The sequence below is a fragment of the Solea senegalensis genome, linkage group LG15 (assembly GCF_019176455.1).
Source record: "Solea senegalensis isolate Sse05_10M linkage group LG15, IFAPA_SoseM_1, whole genome shotgun sequence".
Taxonomy (NCBI): domain Eukaryota; kingdom Metazoa; phylum Chordata; class Actinopteri; order Pleuronectiformes; family Soleidae; genus Solea; species Solea senegalensis.
Window position 1 is genome coordinate 22360184 of NC_058035.1, and position 21954 is coordinate 22382137.

General features: G+C 40.7%; 1 protein-coding gene and 1 long non-coding RNA gene across 3 annotated transcripts in view; both read right to left on the reverse strand.

Moving 5' to 3' along the window:
• LOC122781796 (endothelial PAS domain-containing protein 1-like) overlaps positions 1–21954 on the reverse strand; it is a 78140-nt gene that overhangs the window by 47697 nt on the left and 8489 nt on the right. The window lies entirely within an intron of this gene.
• On the reverse strand, positions 1701–3954 carry LOC122781798. Its single transcript, XR_006361857.1, has 2 exons — positions 2208–3954; positions 1701–1799 (listed from the first exon to the last, which is right to left on the reverse strand). It is a non-coding gene; the product is annotated as an uncharacterized LOC122781798 (long non-coding RNA).

Sequence of the window (21954 nt, forward strand, 5' to 3'; positions counted from 1 at the left end):
ATCCTTTACCAATGGTTAATATTGACGCTCAGGTTGCCACGGCAACAGGTGAAATGGCGTTGTGTGCTTTCAGTTTTCAGTGCACGTTGTCCAGAACATCTGGAAACATCAGCACTCCTGATGAGTTTCATTTTAGAATCAGCTCAGTAATAACAACCTTTAAAAGAAAAGGAACTATGGGATGGATTTGTCTGCATTTGGTCACAACAAGTTTTATTAATGCTAATAAATCTGTTTTTGTCTTAACCACTGTTTAATCACGTGTTATATAGCCCAGTTTGAGGCGGTCAACGGTTGCCTCTGTTACACGCATCTTTCAACAAACCAACAGGTAAGTATAGCATTTTACATGGATTGTTTCTATTTTCACTTGACATGTCAATAACATACAGTAATGCATATGTTCTCTAAAGAATGCAACGTCTTCCTCCTACTGGGGGAAGAGGAAAGCTCCTCAATAATGATCAAGAGAATCAGAATCAGAATCAGCTTTATTGTCATTATACAGTGTACAATGAGATTAAAGGACAGCTCTAGTAGTGCAAGTGAAGAGATAAAAGAATAGAAGAAGAAACAACAAAACAGTGCACCAGTACCTTTGATAAAAATTAGAAGGATATGTAAAAAAGTATTCAAAGTATTTACAGTGGGAGCCAGTAAGAGAAATATGCAGAATATGATAGTGCATACAGTACATTGTACAGCAGAGTGGATGGATGTTATTTTAAATGTATATTGCACTTGGTAAAAGGAGAGGAAAGTTGCACGTTTACAATACAGTATATACAATACATACTGTACAACGGTAGATGTATGTGGGGTGTGTATATTGCACTGATAAGAAGTGTAAGAATATTGCACTTACAGATTGGAAGAGTTACTTAGTGTTAAGCACTCTTATTGCACTCAGATAAAAGGTGTTTGCAAACCTAGAGGTGCGGGCCTGGATGGACCTGTACCTCTTCCCTGAGGGCAACAGTGAGAACAGGCTGTGCCCAGGGTGTGAGCTGTCACAGGTGATGCTGGTGGCTCTGCGCAAACACCTGGTTTCGTAGATGTCTGACAGAGAGGACAGCTGCACTCCTATGGTGCCCTGTGCTGACTTTCTGACCCTTTCCAGAGCCTTCTTGTCAGCCTGAGAGCTGCTCCTGAACCACACCAAGATGTTGTGGGTGAGGATTGCCATTGTAGAAATGGTTGTTGCAAATAATGCAATAAAACTGCATGAAATTCAAACTAGAATTGGGGAGGACCATGAGATATTTGACAATATCGATAGCATCAGCCTCACAACCATTACGCGGACATTGTCCAAACACGCCGTGTGGATGAAGCAGCTCTATACTGTTCCCTTTGAGAGGAACAGTGAGAGAGTCAAGGAGCTACGACGACAATATGTCCAGGTATAGTGTATATTCAATTCAATGTCCAGTATGTAACCTACACAGTAATAGGTTACAGTACAGTATGGTATACAGTAATTACATGATTTACATAAACTTTGTTTCAGAGAGTTATGGAATTGGAGGCCAACCCGGCCCCTCATGAATTCATATATAGATGAGGCAGGATTCAATCTGGCCAAAAGGCGTTGACGTGGACAAACTGTAATTGGAAAAAGGGTTTCCACAGTTGATGTGCCAGGACAGGGAGGAGCAAACTGTGGCATCCCTGGCTGAATGAGGGTCGAACTCTTTAACTGATGGGTTACAAGTGTTTATTTTTGAGCTGAATAGATGGTAACGTTGCTCCATTAAAACCTTTGACACCTTGAACACACTCTGAACACACCGTAAGACCTACAGAATGAAACAAAAATAGTATTAACAACATCGTAATGTTCAACAATATTAAAAAAGTGTGTTTTTAACCTTTAATTGAAAATGAATCCTCATTCACAATCATGAAGTAATGAAGTATCCCTTTAAACCTGTTTTAGCTCAATGACAACCTCAGAATACAGTGCAATAAACAAACATATTTTGTACAAATAATTTATTATAATAAGATATAATTTATTATTACTAGCAAACAAGCAAATGAAATAACTGTCCCTTTCAGACCGACAGACATGCCCTACATCGCACCAAAACAGCGTTATTGCTTATTGCTTAAAATACACTGGAATAAAACAATGCAAAACTATAAAAGGACATCACATTACTATTGAGCATTAAGCACAACATTAAAACGAAATGATGACAAACCTTTTGCCCTTATCCGCCATTCGTTTAGCACCTGCTAAACGAACTTATTAGTAGACATTAGCTGACATTTTTGCACTTTTAATAGACCTGTTTTAAAAGTGCCGTGCGAACGCTTAACTATCCGCTGCCTTTTTTCCTTTTCCGGTTACACTCTATCAAAATAAAAGCACCAACCTAAAAACAGGAAATAACGGTAAAAGGAAACAAGTTAATTCAAATGGATTACTTATGAAATAAATAACTATAGAAACAACACATTTTGAGAATATGCTGTGGCATATTAAAGGTCATTTACACAAACTTTACCATGTGTGCAGCAATTGCAAATGCAGGATTACTCCTTCACAGATGTCAGGTTGGACCCTGCAATACCAAGCGCCTCCTTGCCTTTCTCAACCAGCTCTCCACCAGCTGCTGGTTCCAGAGCAGTATCAGGAGGGTGAAAACATGAGGACCTTTGTAATCACCTGGGACAATGTGGCTCTTCATCATTCGCAAGCAATAACAACATGGTTTGAAGTCCACCCAAGGGTACGTCTCTTCCTTCCACCCTATTCACCTTTCCTCAACCCCATAGAGGAGTTCTTTTCTGCATGGAGGTGGAAGGTTTATGACCATCAGCCACATGACCAGATGTCCCTCCTTGAAGCCATGGATGCTGGCTGCAGGGACATCACAGTTGATGTCCCTGCAAGGGTGGATCCGACATACCAAGCGGTTTTATCCCAGGTGCATCGCCTTTGGATAATATCCGATGCGATGTTGATGAAAACATGTGGCCTAACCCTGAACATCGCAGAGATTAGATACAGTCATGTTGTGCTTTTTTTAGTTCCCGCCCTTTTTATCCGGGCTTTTTGCTGTTGTTTTTTTGTTCAGAATGCTCTTGTGTGTTTCATGGATATTTTGTTGACTGTAAGCAATACTGTAAAACTTTTTCTGTTCTATCATACTGTAAACAGTATTTCTACTGTACCTTCTGTAATAAACAGTAAAAGGAAAAAAAAATTATTTGCTTTTTACTGGAATGCTTTTGAATGTGAACATTACATGTGGACATACAGTTCCCAACCAAGACGTTTAGTGTAAAAACAGTGGATTGCATGTTTTGCATGCAAATACCTGTAAAACTGAAACATAAAAGTCTATGCAGTTTTTGTATTGTCAACAATAGCCAGTATTTGGAAACCTGGTGTACTTTGATTGACTGCATGTTCCTTGTGAAGTGAAAACAAGTGTTATTCTTTGACAGAATAAATGCATTTTGAGTCAGATTTCCAGTGTTTTGGTAAAGTTAGTGTGTGCAGAGAAAGATGAGTTCTATTTTGAAATGAAGAGTTAGTATATATTTAACAAAATGTGTTTTTGAGAAGAAAATGATCCATTTGGCCAATTGTGTTTTGTAGGTGTGAGTCTGTGTTAAGAGTTTAGAAAAAAGTATCTGAAGTATGGGTAAGCGCTGTAATACCTGGCCCTATACATTCATTCATTTCTTTTTTGTTTTTGAAATGATTTGCTTTAATTTTTTTGTTCTTTGTTCAAGATTATTAAGATTAATAGTTTAGGTGGAGAAGAAAATTGTCACTGAGCTAAATTTACTTAATCTGTTAATTTAATGTTTAATTGTTTTTTATAAAATGTGATTTTACCTTTTTAAATTATGAATATCTTTGTAAACTAAATCTAAATTTTGATTTGTGGTCAAAAATAATCTTAAATTGCAGCCCTAATATTTATGTTAACCCAAGAAAACATGTAAATATCATTTATTAAAAGAAAAAAACTTCAAAAAAATAAAGGCAATCTCAATTTTATTATTTCTAATATGACTTTATATCATATACAGTTGAAACCAGACGTTTACATACACTATATAAAAAGACACATATGCTTGTTTTCTCACTGTCTGACATGAAATCAGACAATCGCTTTTCCTGTTTTAGGTCTGTTAGGATTACCAAAATTATTTCTATTTGCCAGAATAATGAGAGAAGGATTTTTTTTTAGACATATTTGACTTTCTTCAAAGTCAGAAGTTTACATACACTAAGATTATTATGCCTTTAAACAATTTGGGAAAGCCCAAATAAAGATGTCATGTCTTTGGAAGCTTCTGATTTATTGACAACATTTGAGTTAATTAGAGACACACCTGTGGATGTATTTTAAGGCACACCTGAAACACACTGCTTCTTTCTTCTTTGTGTGACATCATGGGAAAGTCAAAAGAAATCAGACAAGATATCAGGAAGAGAATTTTGGACTTGCACAAGTCTGGTTCATCCTTGGGTGCAATTTCCAGATTGATTCCAGAAGCATTATGCTTCGGGTCGTTCTTCATTTGCGCCCAAGCTTCAACTTCCTGGCTGATGTCTTGAGATGTTGCTTCACTATTTCCACATAATGTTCTTTCCTCATGATGCCATCTGTTTTGTGAAGTGCACCAATCCCTCCTGCAGCAAAACAACCCCACAACATGATGCTGCCACCCCCTTATTTCACAGTTGGTACAGTAGTCGTTTCACTGTGGATAATGACACACTCTTACCAGCTTCAGCCAGCATCTTCACAATGTCTTTTGCTTTTGTTCTTGGGTTGATATGCACATTTCGGACCAAAGCACGTTCATCTGTGGGACACAGAACCCGTCTCCTTCCTGAACGGTATGATGGCTGGACATTCCCATGGTGTTTAAACTTGTGTATAATTGTTTGAACAGATGAACGTGGCACCTTCAGGCAAATGGAAATTGCACCCAAGGATGAACCAGACCAAAATTCTCTTCCTGATATCTTGTCTGATTTCTTTTGACTTTCCCATGATGTTACACACAGAAGCAGTGTGTTTCAGGTGTGTCTTAAAATACATCCACAGGTGTGTCTCTAATTAACTGAAATCAGAAGCTTCCAAAGACATGACATCTTCATTTGGGCTTTCCCAAATTGTTGGCATAATATTCTTAGTGTATGTAAACTTCTGACTTTGAAGAAAGTCATAAAAATATGTCTAAAATCCTTCTCTCATTATTCTGGCATTTAGCGAATAGAAATCATTTTGGTAATCCTAACAGAACTAAAACAGGAAAAGTGATTGTCTGATTTCATGTCAGACAGTGAGAAAAAAAAGCAGATGTGTCTTTTTATATAGTGTATGTAAACTTCTGGTTTCAACTATAAGGGTATAATACACAATCATCTCATCACTTCATATATTCAGATATTTATTCTTTTAACGCTTGTTAACTCAAGCATACACGCTAGGTCCAGGCCCACTTTCTGTTATTTATTTATTTCTCTTGATTTTAAAGCATTTGATCTAAAATTCAAACCTTGAAAACATTCAAAGTCAAACATCTTTAAAAATGCTGTTCGATCTCGTCTTCAATTAATGTAAGCCTTTGTATGAAGAGTGTAGTTCCTGCTCATATGTCTGTCTGTTTGTGTGTGTGTATGTGTCTGTCTGTCTGTTTGTGAATGTGTCTGTCTGTCTGTGTGTGTCTCTGTCTGTCGTTTGTGTGTGTCTCTGTTTGTCTGTTTGTGTGTGTGTCTGTGTGTGTGTGTGTGTGTCTGTGGACATTGTTGCTGCAGGTCCCCGCAGAATTTTTTAGGATATGATACAATGGGAGGGACATACATACACATTCTGCACTCGCTGATCCTGAATATTCGACATGGACACAGTAGTGTGGCGCTACAGGAGCCTCAGGTGATTCTCATTCATGACTCATGATTCTCCAGGTTTTGGGGCGGTGGCTCTCTGTCCACAGCTCCTCCCACCGGATTAACACTATGTATTATAAGAACTGGATAGAGCACCGCCCCCTCTGCCTTGAATACAAACATTTCTCAGAGTGACGTTACAGCTGTGTACGAGCACAGCTAAACGTGGTCATGTGGTGTCCCAGAAACAGATAATAACAGAAATGTGAATAAATGAAGGCAATTAGGAGTTTTCTTTTACATTTTTTAACGTACCGAGCAAGTCGAGAACACGGACGGAAGGCATCATGGGGAGTAACACTACTGCACATGCTCATGCTCTACACAACCCGGAAATAAAACAAAGTCAGAAACTTTCTCGGCATATTCGCTGGGTGAGCAACTCCATAGGAATGAACGGAACCAGGGGGGCGGAGCTACAGCCAGTTCTTATAATACATCCATGGCTGAGTCTCTCCATCTTGGAAAGGCAGAGGCCCATACTGACTAGGAATTGCAAACTTTTTAAGTCCGACGCCACGGCCATAGTTACCGTCATCGTCCACAGCGACTTAGCCACGCCTGACACAAGCGGCCATTTATAAAAAACTGGCAAGAGCGTCACAGCGCAAACATGGCTGCTGTCTGTACAAGGAAAAAAGAACGGATCAACAAGTGACAGGAAGACTTTTATTACTGCAACACTTCAGAACTCCATCAATAACTGATCCAGTATCATATTATATTATCATTTTGGTTCTTTTAGACTCTTCTCTCCATTTTTCAGTGACGTTGCAGCACAGGAAATGTTAAAAATGCTCAGTTTTTTTAAAATTTAGCCTGCTGTCATATATTACTGTTAATATTTTTAATATTACTGTTAAAAACTCCACTGAACAAACACAGAATATCTGAGCAGGCGACACTCGCTCACTCGCTCCACTCACTCACTTCACCTCTGAAGAAAAACAAAGTGAATCGTGAATGAACTCCATGAACTCTGTGTCTGTGTCCCACGCCTTTATCTGAATGACAGCGCTGATTCTGGTCTGGAGAGCAGATAACATTTTTGGTTCTGCTCCGATTCATTGGCACAATCTCGCTGCTGCTTTCAGAGCAACATGAGGCCGGGGACGATGCGGGTTTCCATCGTCCTGCACTCACGCAAACTTCGTCTTTGTTATTGTCCACACTTTCTTCTACATACACGACAGCTTCAGTTACATCAGTTACAACTGCAGTGAGCCTTTGTTTCCATGAGTTACAGCAAAATAACATTTGTTTCCTTTAAAAGAGAATCAGGAAAAGTTCTGTCTGATGATGTCGACTTTTTATAACATGCTTTATAAAATATGACAGTATAACCATATAGTTTTTATTGTCTTGTGCTTCACCAGAGTGAGGTTTCACAAAAGTCAGTTATGCATATATGTGTGAGTGTATGTTATATGAGATTACACACAGTATACACTTGGGAAATTAAGGACACTGATCAACACACAATAATAACAATAACAATAAAAAATAATGATTGCTAGTTGCAGTTATGTAAAATGAATAGTGAGTCAAATGTGTCCTTAGTTTTATAATTCATTCATTCATCAAACATTTTCAGATCAATTTAAGAAATTGTAAAAACTAAGAAGTTTTTTTTTCCTCTTCTCTACATTAAATTGTTATTCAGCTCACAATGAACAACTTCCTCTCAGGTTAATCACTGACTGACTTTATTTCAATGTCAATACTAATAATAATAATAATAATACAAGTAATGATATAATGAAATACTAATGATAATACTGGAAACAAAACAAATGTCATATTAATAATAAAAGAGAGGAATGAGCATCTTGATTTTGCTTGAAAAAAAGGGCCTGTGTTTATGCTGTCCAAACATTCAAAGCTTAATATTCACTGAATATTCTAACGTGCAGCTCATGACAGTTTAAATAATGCTGGGCTCACAGTGTGTTGAGCCAACGTGATGTGTTCAAGAAACCTCAGAAATGTCATCACGTCTGCAAACACACAATTTAATTTAGTAGAAAAAGTGTTTTTATGAATGCAACATTGATCAATATGTTGTTAAAATATAAGAGCAAGTGATGAATACTCATGACTAATGCCGATCATTTAGATGCTCAACCAACAAAGCTGTCTGTTAATGCTTCACACGACCTTCAGCAGCACATCAGAAATGAATCAGATAAAGACAATGCACAAGCAGCTGTTACTCATGAACTGTGCCATGATAATCACGCTGCAATCACTGGATATCAGATATGTGTGATATCCCTGATGCCAGCACATCAACAAGTGACAAGAAGACTTTTATTAAAGCAACATGTCATAACTCTAAAGTCGACACCTATCACCAGACTTGGTCGATCCCCAGGTGTCGACCAATTCTATTTGAATTAAACCTAGATCATGTTTATATTTCTGTCTCTTTTGCTAACACAAAGTTTCTTTGACTGCAGGTGGCAGCTTGTTCTGCCCAGGTCCATTACTGACTACACTGCTGCTGTACACCTGGGAGCCAATGCCAATACATTCACATGCACACATTCACACTGGTCAAAAATCTGTCAAAAGTCACACTTAAAGTGTGGACTGAGGTCAAACAGTGTTGCTCTGGTGCTCTAGACTTTGTCATGCATCACTGACGGACGGCAGAGAAAGGCCGACAGCACATACCTGACATTCTGAAGCTCTGTGGCAGAAGTAACACTGTCACTGTAAACCACACACTCACACACACACACACACGTTGGACATTCATGACTTGAGGGGATATTGCATTGACTTAAATTCATTTCCTGGAGACTTACTCTAACCCTAACCACAATTACTACTGGCCTAATCCTAATCCTAACCCTACCTTGAACCTAACCTTAAAACATATATTCGCCTTAAAATGTTGTCATTTACATTGTGGGGACTTGATTTTTGTCCCCACAAGGAAGACAAGTCCCCATAATGTGACAGTTTAGGTCCCCACAACATTAGTAATACCCGCACACACATACACAGAGAGAGACACACACACACACACCCACAGACACACGCCCACGCACACACACACACACTCACTTAGGCCTTGAAGTCCCTAGAGGAACATAGGCCATCGACGTAGCTCTTCCATCCTCTTCCTGATTTGAGTACTATTGTGTCTTGTTTGGTGAGTTCCCACAGGTTGGCAATAGAGATGGTGTTGGGTCAGAATATTCTCAGGAGTCGTCTGAGGCACTAGTTCATGAAGGTCTGTAGTTTATTGAGTATGGTGGTAGAGATTTTCTAGGTTTCTGAACAATAAAGTAGAACAGTCTTTACGTTTGAGTTGAAGATTTGTAATTTGGTCTTGAATGACAGATTGTTTGCCTTCCAGATGTTGTTTAGCATGTTGAATGTTGTCCTTGCCTTTCCGATCCTTGCTTGGACAACATCCTCTGTACCACCTTCAACAGAAATTATGCTACCGAGGTAAGTGAAGCTGTTTACATCCTCTAGCGGGTTTTGATCCATGGTGATGTGTGTGTTGTTGTTGCTGTTGATGTGCATGGCCTTTGTTTTGATGTGTTTATTTTGAGTCCGAGCAGGACAGCTGTTTCCACCAGTTTTCCAGACTTTTCCTGCATCTGCTGGTGTGTGTGTGTGCCAGCAGTGCTAGGTCATCAGCAAAATCTAGATCTTCTAGCTGCTTCGTCAGACTCCACTGTATGCCGGTTCATCTATTGTTGGTGGTTTCTTATATCAGCCAGTCTAGGAAAGGAGGAAAAAAAGAGGGAGAGCAGGCATCCTTGCCTCACACCAGTCAGGACCTCAAACGCCTCTGATATGCTTCCTTCATGGAGGACTTGACATCCCTTGATATGTGTTCTTGATGATCTTTATGATTTTTGCTGGGATCCCATAGTGGGCCATCAGTTTTCCATGGCATTTCCCAATCCATTTAATGGACTGTTCCATAATAGGATCAGGATCTGTTGTTCCAGAAGCCAGCCTGGTTTTCCCTTAGTTTCTCATCGACTCCCTTCTGGAGTCTTTCGAGCAGTATATGGTTGAGAACATTCCCAGGTGTTGACAGGAGCATTATTCCTCTGTCGTTTTTACACTCCTGGAGGTCTCCTGTCTTTGGGATTTGGACAATGTGGCCATCCTTCCAGTCAGATGAGACATTTTCTTCCACCCAGATGGTTTTCATGAGGTGGTGAAGCAATGTAGGTGGAGGTTTCAATGTCGGCTTTGAGAGCCTCTGCTGGGATCCCGTCTGGTCCCTCTGCTTTTCCTTCTTTCAAGTCCTTAATGTCTTTCTTGATTTCCTCAATGTTTCTGTAGCTATGGTCTTTCTACAGGGTAAGGTAGCTGGTCCTAAACGATCATTTGGATTTGGCTTGTTACTCCTCTTTTCTCTCCTATTGTCTTCCAGATGTTGGATCACAGCCTCATACCACGTGAGGCCAGACAGGTTTTGGGTCGTGTACAAGCTGTCTCAGCACGTCAAGCCCAACCAACTCCTGTTACTGTGTACCGAAAGCTAGGCAAGCTAGCCGTGCCAGCAACGCGAGAAAGCGTCAGACACACTCACACACAAATACACACTCACACACACACACACACTGATTGATCACTGTCAGTTGATCCACACAAACAGCCTCAATATTGATCATATTGAGACTGTAAACATGTGTGTGTGAACGTGTGTAAACGTGGCATTTAACAAAGTCCTGGTGACATGTCGAGTGTGTGTCTGACTGTGACTGATGTTATTAGAGAAGAGAAGAGAGGTCCCTTTATTACGCACATCAGGGAGACAACCTACATCACTGTCCGATCAGAACAAAAAAAAAACGGGAACAACATAAAGAACAACAAATCAACAACCACATGAGAACTTTCCCCAGATCACAAATTTACAAATAGCTCCCCATCCCTTCCCACAGAACACAAACCCCCCCCTAGAGCCCACACACGGTTGAAATCTTCCACATTGTCTGTCACTTTATAGAAGGCATGTTCCACCCTCAGTCGAGCCTTTAATAGACCCTTCTGAACTGACACCGTGTCCACACTCCCAGAACCCTGTTTCTGTGTCAGCCAAATAGACAACTTGGCAGAGCGAGACAAAAAGTTGAGCAATGTGAAAATAGATTTTCTTTTAGCAGGATACTTTGGTCCAAAAATAAACAGAACAAATTAAAAAGTCTCCCCAAGATCCTGAAACAACTAGCATAAACAAGTAGAATAAACAAAGATGCCAACCTATGAAACTCAACAAACAAATGTGTGAGGGTTTCAGTCTGAAAACCAAACAAACACTCATCCCTAACCCCAGGATCAATGTGCATTCTGTATGTGTTTGTAGCTACTGGAGGTCTGCCATCCGCTTTTCAATGGGCAGCTTGTACAAGGACCATCAGCTGCCTTTCGGAGAAGAGTCCGGGCCAAAGAACTCAGTCCACCTCGACTCCCGGACCTCCGACAACGACCGAAGATTAAGGACTTTGACACAGGTTTGATAAAGTTCCTTCTTGCCTATATCCTGAAACTTACCCAGATGTGGTGTTGTAAGAGACAGCAGCTTACCCACTCCTTCTTGCCACTCTGCCACAGCTGGGGAGACAGACAGAGATGGGAAGCTGTACTCACTGCCCTCACTCAGATGAAGGGGTCCACTTTATTAGATGACCCAGTTTGGTGCATCCTACCTCTCTGAGTCTGACCCGCAAGCTGACAGACTGAAGGGTTGGAGCTGTTAAAAACCAATTTGAAACCAAAGGCTCCTCAAAAACCCATAAACCTGGAGTCTCACTGGCTTCACGTTCAGTCTTAAAAATCTGCCAGGCCTGTAGTACAGAGCTGTAAAAGGAAGTTAGTCCTGTGTATTCCAGATCCTCTGACTGCAAAAAAGATATTTTTCAAAGCCCAAGCAACCGGCTCTCCACATGAGCAGTCGAGCCATTTCCAACCAGCTCGGACCAGTTGTACAGAAATCTCTGTACTGTCTGCAGTCTGAAAGAGGTGATTCTACAGGCAGATAGAGAGTTGCTGCCTTGACCCAGTGTTTGCCAGACCAGAAAAACTTGAGAATGGCCTTCTGGATACTAACTTGCTACCCCAGTTGTCTTATGGAGGAGAGTTTTGGTTGCAAACAATTTGGCTGCCTCCACCCTCTGGCACAGATTTATATTATATTATATTATTATAATATAATATATTATATTATTTTATATTTGCTAGAGGATTCTAGCAAACCTCTCGGTGGTGTCAAAGCTATAAATCTGTGCCAGAGGGTGGAGGCAGCCAAATTGTTCGCAACCAAAACTCTCCCCCATAAGACAACTGGGGTAGCAACCATTTCCACTTAGACAACCAAGCGCACACTTTCTCCTTAACTCCCTCCCAGTTCTTAACATTAAAATCCTCAGTTCCCAAAAACACTCCCAACACCTTCAACCCTTCCCTTGCCCACTCAAGTCCTCCAGGCAGACTGGGAATCTTAAATTTATAAGGCCTGATCCTCCCATTGACCCAACAACAGTGCCTCACTCTTCTCCCTATTCACCTGTGCAGATGTTGCCTTCTCAAACTGGGATTGAGTGTCCTGCAAATATTGAACATCCCTCTGACTGAACACAAAAACATTTACATCATCCGCATAGGCAGAAAGGGTTGGGGAACGTTCAAGTCCACAGGACACTGGCAAAGAGTCGGTCCCTCAGCTAAACTATACAGTTGGCCGGAAATGGGACAGCCCTGTCTTACCCCGCGCCTTGCAGTCAGTGGCCGACTCAGTCCTCCCCCTGTCTCCACCAAACACTGTGCATTGTGATACAGCGAACCAAGCAGAGACACAAACCCATCACCAAAACCAAAAGCCCTGAGTGTAGAAAACAAATAAGAATGATACACCCTATCAAACGCTTTCTCTTGGTCCAAAGAAATAATCCCAGTGTTTATATTATTTACACACATCAATGACATCTCTAATGAGGAAAATGTTATTTATAATTGTCCTGTCTGAAATACAATAGTTCTGATCTGTATGTATGATATTACCAAGAACTTCCTTGAGTCTGTTTGATAAAGCTCTGGAGAGTATTTTGTAGTCCGTACATAGTAAGGCAACTGGCCTAACTACTTACAAAAAGGTGTGTGTAAAAAGCTGTTGCATGATCACTCATCTCAGCTGGATTGGTGGTAATTCTGCCTCCTGGCAACTTCAGACAACTCATCATTTTTCATTGTGCCACTGATTTCTCCAGATTAAAGAAAAAAGAGCTTGGGGCATCCATGTCTTTAAATTGGAGGAAGCAAGACCAGACAAGAGCTGGCAGAAGAGTGGGATGTGTACTGCTGACAGAAACACAAACACGCTTTTCCGACCTCCCACCACAACTTAAGGGAATAAAAATCAGCCTTTTTAATTTTCCAAGTTCCGCTGTTACTCAGTGATGATCTGTGAAACCAACTGGATCTATATCGCACTTAAGCAATCTGGGACTGAGTGTTTTTGAGACGTAAAATCTGTCCAGTCTCGCGGCACACACCTGGTTATTGCAGACCCTGACCTATGTGTCCTGTCAAGATTGTGGATGTTTTTGTCTAAAACAGTCTAAATGATCAAGGTGTCCTAGATGACTGTGGGTGGGGTTCTTCTCCTATCCTGTCTATAGAAAAGCCTATGGTGCAGTTGAAATTGCTGAGGTCAAAACCAACTTGTCTTTTCAGTACATTAACAGATCTGGTGAATTTTTCGGTGTCACTGAAATAATCACTCATGTTGACAGATTTTTTTGTAAGTTTCATCTAAGAAGAGATTAATTCTCTCTAGTGGATAAAGATCTGTACCCCTTCTATAGGAATCAGCAATGGACACATTATCTGACTCATAATCATCTTCCATTTCCTCTTCATCACATGAAGCCTGGCTGCTGCACATCCCCTGTCCTTCATTTATAGCCAACCTTTGGCCAGTAGGGCTTGATGAAACTGCTCCTTCATTGTTTGTAGCCAACTGTGTTTGTCCATTGACTTCATCAGACTTTGAGCTATGCAGATTTCTTGCAAGCACATAGTCCTCCTGCTCTACAGACTTTTCACTGGACCCGGAACCGGCCGCCACCGCCATGCTTGGCGCAAACTCACCAGCCCCCGCCCCAACGTCCACGGGCCCACCGGGCAGCTGGACGCGACCCGCCACGCCGGAGGCTGAATGAACACCCCACTCTCTAACAGCTTGTAAACCAGGGGCTCACTCTTAAGGAACACAACCATAGCTTTGTTCATACGAGATGCATAAACCAGATTGTCATGCCCTACACCAGCTCACCTACAGCCAGCAGAACTTCCTCAACAGTAACTGTACCATCTATCCACACTCCCTGCCAGATAGACTGAACCACCCAACACCACCTGACAGCAACACGGATAATCACACCAACAACTCCACAGAAAGTCTGAGAAAGCTGAACCATTGGACTACAGTCCATCTGAATCTCTGGAATAAAGAATTTAAAAACTTGAACTTTGAAAGAAACTTGTGATTACTACGATGTGTGGCATATGACCCAGAATTGACTCCGGCTGCACTGGACAGTAGATTTAACTGCTGAAGGCAGGTGAACAGGTGAAGGCATCACTTCATACTGTCAAATATCTTCCAACAAATGTTTAAAAAGCTTTCACAAACTCAAAAGAAACATTAAACTTAGAGAAAAATGACTTATTCAGATCTTCTATAATGATATGAAGATGAAAATATTAGAACCACGACAGAGGAAACACTGAACCTCATTAAGAACAATAAAAACTATTCATCCCTGCTTTCTACGATGTATGTTCAATCAAGATAGAAATAAGGAATCTCATTCACATGATCTGTAGATGATTAAGACACAAGCTCCCACTTCCTTGCTGGAAAAATGGATTGTTGGGGACAAGGAGTCTCCAACAATCCTTGATTGGATAGAAATCATACAGGAAAGTTACACAATGGAACAACTGAGCTTTTCCCTGACATTCCTACAAACAATACAAATAAAGTATAAACGTTTGAGTTATCACACATATATCACTGATCTATACAATAATAAACAAGTCTGAAGTGTGTCAAGTCTGAAGTGCGAGCCTCGTCTGTTGACATGGTCGTAAAAGGAGACGACAGCATCATGATGAGAGTGTTCAGGATGAGCAGAGGAGCGTTACTTTGCAGTCTTGAGTTTATCCTATAGATGTCGCTAGAACTTACAAACTTCACCTTTAAAAAACAAGTTCATTCAAAGTCAGTGGTGGGCTGTCAGGGCCAGCAGGGCCTTCTCTGCTGGCCCTGACAATATCAAAAAAGTATTTTTTTTTTAAATTATTATTATTATTATTTAAAGGGGACATATTATACCCTATTTCCCCCACTGAAATAGTTCCCTGGTGTCCTAATGAACATGTCAGTGACATGCTTTGGTCAAAATACCATAAGGATGAAGCACCATAGCAGTTCAATAACCCTGCTAAACCCGCCCCTTTCAGAACGCTCGGTTTTGTGCATGGTCCTTTTATATGCAAATGAGACACAGGCAAACACACACCCACTACTTCCAGGGGGTTTCTGATTTGTCCTCTTTACAGCACTTTACAGCTCTATTCGTCTCCCCCTCCCTCCACTAGTTCTCTGACAATATCAACATGGCAGCGTGCGCAGAAAACAGCGAGAGTGCCGTCACAGGAAGAGACGTCCTACATAAGGCGACAGTTTAGGCAGCTGGCGATCAGAGATTTTCACAGAGAGTGCAGCACCACTGATCGCCACCACTGATCACCAGCGGCGAGCTGCATAAACAGCTGCTGTATGTGACTGTATCAGAGTGAGTCTGTGCTCCGGTCATGGAGGACGTACTGAACAAATATTTTTAATTAGGACGTGTCAGAATGGTCAGTTATGAGCTCTATGTGACCTTTTCTTAACAATGTGTGTGTTTGTACGGTGTTTGTATGTCGGTGAAATACGTTTGCTGACTAAATACGGCGACCGCTGGCCGCAGTCTGATGCGAGGTGGTGCTAACACACGAACACACGTTTGCTGACTTTATCCGGCACATTAGCTTCATATATAAAATCCTCTGTAAAACACTGTGCTCCACTGTGCAGCCACCAACAGCACACTTGTCCCTCCACGTTGACATAATACCACTCTACCTCCCTCGCCATGCTGCCGTCATAAGCGCAGGGAATTCACCATTGCGTGTTTTATCGCCAATACTTACACTAAGGGGGACCACAAAAACATGACTGAGTATTCTTTTCCCACACTTTGGCGACTGGTAGGGCCTCCAGAGTCCCAAATATAAGTATTAAAATGGTTAAAAAGTTGATTTTGCATAATATGTCCCCTTTAAATAATCAAATTAATGTGTGTCTGAAATCAATTACTTTTTCAGTATGTTATGATTATATTTCCAGAAAGAATATGGTTATTTTTTGTGTAGCTGAGCTGGATTTTCCTGGATGTCATTAAACGCGTCATAGCTCCGTGGACCTGCTCTAGTAGTATTGCTGGCCTTTCGTTGAAGCTGCCATTTCCTATTTGGTTATAACTTTGACTGACAAGTGTCGTCAGCCAATCAAAATGTGATATCATAGTGACAGAACGCCCCAGGCCCAGCGATGTGTCTGGTGCTAGCCCCCAGTGATGTCATCAACGACGTTTGAACCTTTGGCGGGTTTTGAAGTAAACTATGATCACTGCATTAACACCACTGATCCATCAGGTTTCTGATCTCCTTCGTGTGCACTTTTCATGGCGATTGTTTGGAGAAAAGAAGGAAATGATTTCAAGAGGAAGAAGTACATATTTTCCGGTAGTTGGAGTGTTAATGATGAATTTATAACATTTTTTAGAAGTGGTGAGATCAAAACTGTTGATCATAAATAGTGCCGGGGATGTGTTCCCCGCGAAGCTGACGCCTATGCTTATGTGAAAGCTTGTTTTTGTGTCATATAGTGGCTTGTGAAATTGCGTTTGCTGAGTGACTTAACAGAAGATGTGGTGGTAATGATGCAGTAGCCTATAGATGCACAGTGGTGTGCATGTGCGCTATGTTGTTTTTTTTTGTTGTTTTTTTACTGAAGGCACTGACTGGAACCCCTCGGTATGCTACTGTTCAAAGTTGACAAATTATACAACACAAGTGACATGAACTGAAGTGGCCTGATGACATCATTTGTGAGTTGAAAACAGGTTTAAAAGTAATTTGTCTCCTTTTCGTAATTTCAGAATGTAGATGGTGTGACAGTAACTCTCACCTCCTCCATCAACACCTGTTCATTCTGACTTTCTCCACTCACTCACAGCTTTTTTACAATCACTCGTCTTTCTCTGTCTGTGATTGACTTGTCAGTCAGTGCGTAAACACACAAGCCTGAGGGGACGTGAGACAAAAGGCAAACACTCAGAGAGGACAGAGCCGCTGGACATCTTGTGTACTTGTGTTTCTGTGCTGGCAATAACGAGACGGTTAATAACAGTTTTTTCCCCGTAGCTGTCTCCATCTGCGCCGCACAATGCTTCATCTGTTTGCGTCCGCCTGCAGACGTGAGGAGATCGAGTGTGTGTTGTTGGGAATTATCACAAACTGCATCAGGGCTGGTGTAATGAAAGAAAATGAGCTTCATGTGCTTCCATAGAACTGTGAGGTGGCCCTTTAAAAATGAGTGCTAACAAACAACTGATATTATTTTTGGAACATTTCGATAAAAGCATGAAAAGCTAAATAAATGATTGTTGACTCACATAATATAAAGGTGCACGCACTAAAGAAAGGAGGAACTCTATCAAAGTAAAATCATAAAAAGATGTTGTTTACATCATAAATTTGATTAAAGTTCCACTCATTATAGAGAAAATACAATTTGTAAACTGCTGTTCTTGATGTTTTCCGTAGATTAATGGATGCACAAGTCTCATTTAATATAATATAATATAAAATATAATATAAAAAAATGTTCATATAAATTGACAACTGAAATGTTACCATTAGATTTACAAACACACCAGATACCAATGTTCTAAAGTCCAGCACATGTTGAGCTAAAATTAGCAGCTAACTTGCAAGATGTATTCAAGGACACTGGGAAATGTCATCCCACCATCAGCTTCGAGATGCATTAACGGATCATGGATGTTTTTCTCTTCTGACAAATACACAGCTAACGAATCAGAGCGTTGTCGATGAAGTACAGTGCAAACCATGGTGACGTATACTTTTCTCAACTTCTGCGATACGTCGTGTGAGCAAGTGAAGTAACCGACCCACGATGTTTGGCAAAGCTTGATTTTGCTATAGGTTGACACATAAACCGTGTACATGTAAAATGTACAGAGACTGTGAAATAGCTTCAGGTCATCTGTGCTCATGTGGTCAACAATGAACCTGCTGAACACAGACTGAAATACAAAACAAACCATCATTTACTCCAATACAATGTTGTTTCTAAATGTAAGAAATCAAAGTATTATTCCGCATCATACAACAATAAAAGCTAGTAAAATCAATACTTAACTAGGGCTCGAAAAATTAACAATCAACTGATTATTATTCAATCACTGAAACTGAATCAGTTTTGGTTTGTGGACAAAAAAAGTAGTGATTGTTGTTGATAATTATAATGGCTGATTAAAACCATAATTATCCTCATTAAACCTGACAGTGAATGAAAGACTCTGAAGTCAACATGTTGACACCTGAAACTTCCACAGTGCAGGTGTCAATAAATCAGAAGAGACGAACAACCCCGTCTATAGTGTGGCTACAAGTGTGTGCCCTGAACAACCGTGCACACACACACACACACACACACAGACAGACTGATGGTTGATGGTTGTGATAACAAGCCAAGAGGTGCTTATAGGAAACAGGTCAGGTAACAAGAGCAGGTGCAACACTGAGGTGAGAGAGAGAGAGAGAGAGTGAGAGACAAAGAGTGAGAGAGAGAGAGAGGGAGAGGGGGAGAGGGAGGGGGAGAGAGGACATGTTTTGGAACTGGAAACTGGAACTCCAGACTGTTTCCACTAATCATCAACAGAAGATGAAATGATCATCTGTTATGAACAGAGCTTGTTGTGAACTGTCAATCATGTGTTCTTAATCTTTAGTTACTATTCATATCTTTGTGGTCTTTAATCTTTCATTTTTATTCTGAGTGAAAGATTTTACTTTCCAATATAAAGATATTTAGGGTCAAACGAGTCCAAACAGTTTGCCCACACCCTAAACACACACACACACACACACACACACCTTTCCTTGCTTACAGTGGGTCTTCCTGTAGTTGTGGCGCCTGGCCGAACACAAACACAGAGCAACAATACAACACTGGCTAATCTGTGATCCTGCGGAACATGGAGTTCTGGAAACACAGCCAACCCCCCACACACACACACAGCAGAACAAACAGCTATCCCAGACAGGGCCCCCGACTTCAGCTCAATCAAGGGAAGAATGATGCTGGAGATTGCTGATGATCCTGATAGTCCATGAAAGAGAGGCACACACACACACACAGCAATTCTGGCATAAACAAACAAAACCCTCCCACAAAACACTGATGGTCGGGATAGACAGACTGAGAGACTGAGAGAGAGAGAGAGAGAGAGAGAGAGAGAGAGAGAACACAGGTAGTGTGACTCAAACCTCCATCAGTGAAGTGAATGAGCTATGTGGCCCAGGGTTAAACCAGGTTAAACAGGGTTAAACCGGGTTAAACCAGGATGGACAGGATTATGGAAGTGTGATAATTCATGTCCATTTGTTCATATTTTGTTACGTTTTAATATGAAAGGTTATCTTCTACCACTTTATCCTGCACATGAGGGCCATGTGGGTTGCTGGTGCCAATCCCAGCTGACATAGGGCGACATGGTCTCACCAGACAAACCAGAGATACAATAAAGGGTTAGGTTATAAAATAAAATACAAATCCCAAGCTTTGAACATCTCACTGAGCACTGAGCAATCCATGAAGTGGTATGGATGGCTGGATGGGTGATGGATTGATGATGGATGGGTGATGGATGGATGATAGTTGGGTTATGAATGGATGATAGATGGGTGATGAATGGATGATAGATGGGTGATGGATGATAGATGGGTGATGAATGGATGATAGATGGGTGATGTATGGATGATGGATGGGTGATGTATGGATGATGGATGGATGGATGAGAGATGGGTGATGTATGGATGATGGATGGATGGATGATAGATGGATGATAGGTGGATGATGGGTGAGCTCTTTGGTGTTGATGATGCTGTTCAGTAACATTCTCTAACTCTCTGTAAATATTTGGGACTGGACAATAACTTAATAACTTCAATAAAACAAAGTACAACATGTATTAATATAATATTAATACACAACGCTTTGTGTTTTTCTGTTCTGAACCTTGTCTTCAACTTTAAAGAGAAAAAGTCAAATTTGACTCATTTAAATCTTTTCTGTCACAATATTTTAAATACACTAGAACATACACACCTTTATTTATTTATTTAACATGTACTGTAATTTATTCATTGATTACTAAATGAATTGTCAGCTCTTTTGATAATCAATAGATGAACTGTTTCATTTTTTCAGATCAAGGAAAAAGAGAGAAACATATTAGCCAATAAATCCATTTAAATTACAGTACAGAAGACTGTGAGTCCACTGGTGACGCTCAGGATTATAATGGTATTATGTCTCTTGTAACAGTGACTGTGTATAATCCACAGACCACACCGTGGGACCAGTGACTGCTCATGTTTTGTCAAAACCTCACACAGAGAAATGTATGAAATGAGCCTTTAAAAACAGGTGAGCTGTATAAATCTGAACGGTGATGCATCGCTGGGTTAAAGCCTGCGTCAGTGACTCTTCACGTCCTGGTTAAGGCCGAAAGTGTTATCGTGTTAACACTTTAATAGTAAAAGGACAGCAACATATCATCCATTCATCCAATCCTTATTGATTATTAAATGAATGGTATTTTGAATCATTATAACAAGTTTGTGTCATTTTCCAGCTTCTAAATGTGAATATTTCCTGGTTTCTTTGCTCCATATAACAAAGAATCTTCTGACAAAGAATCTTCTAAAAAGGAAAAACTGAAATATCACCAAAAAATAGTGAATGTGAGAGCTAAAAAAAGTGAATGTGAGAGCTTAAAAAAAGTTTATGTGAGAGCCAAAAAAGTGAAAATGAGAGCTAAAAAAAGTGAATGTAAGAGCTACAAGAGTATTTTGTGTATGTGAGTGGGAACATTGTGTATGTTAGAGGGAAAATTGTGTACATGTAAGGAAAATTGTGCTTAAAAACACACACACACACACACACATTTAACAGACCCACAACCTCAACCAACACAGGAGACGATTATTCGATGAATGGATTATTAAACAATACATTGATGAATCAGTTTGACTCTTTTTTCAATCATTCATATTTATTAGATTTTTCAGCTTCTTAAATGTGAATTGGTTTCTTTGCATTGACCTGTCACAGTCCAAACAAGGACTCAATGAATCCAGGAAATAACAGAAGATGAAAAGAATCTTTAGTTGCAGCTTACATCACTTGACTGAGTCTGCAGCTGAGTTTACAAGCAGGATTCTGCAGGAGTCAGGAGGAGTCTGGGGGAGTCTGCAGGAGTCTGCAAGAGTCTGCAAGAATCTGGGGGTGTCTGCAGAAGTCTGAAGGAGTCTGGAGGAGTCTGAAGGAGTATGCAGGGTCCTGGACCTGAGCCAGGTGAAACAGTGGATTGTGGAGCATGGGAAGAGGAAGAGTGGGAGCTGGTGGAAGGAAATAGGAAAAGGCGGGGACACAGAGTTCTGAAGACGCAGAGAGGGGAACATATAGGTTTGGTCAAATGACCTCAAACATGGATGAACGGGGGAGGAGGGGGGGCAACAACATGAGCAGGGGGAGGCAAAGCACACAGCGGGGGAGTCTGGAATAAATGTGAGAGAATATGGTGCAAACAAAAAGATACATGAGGTAAAACAACAGAGAGACTGAG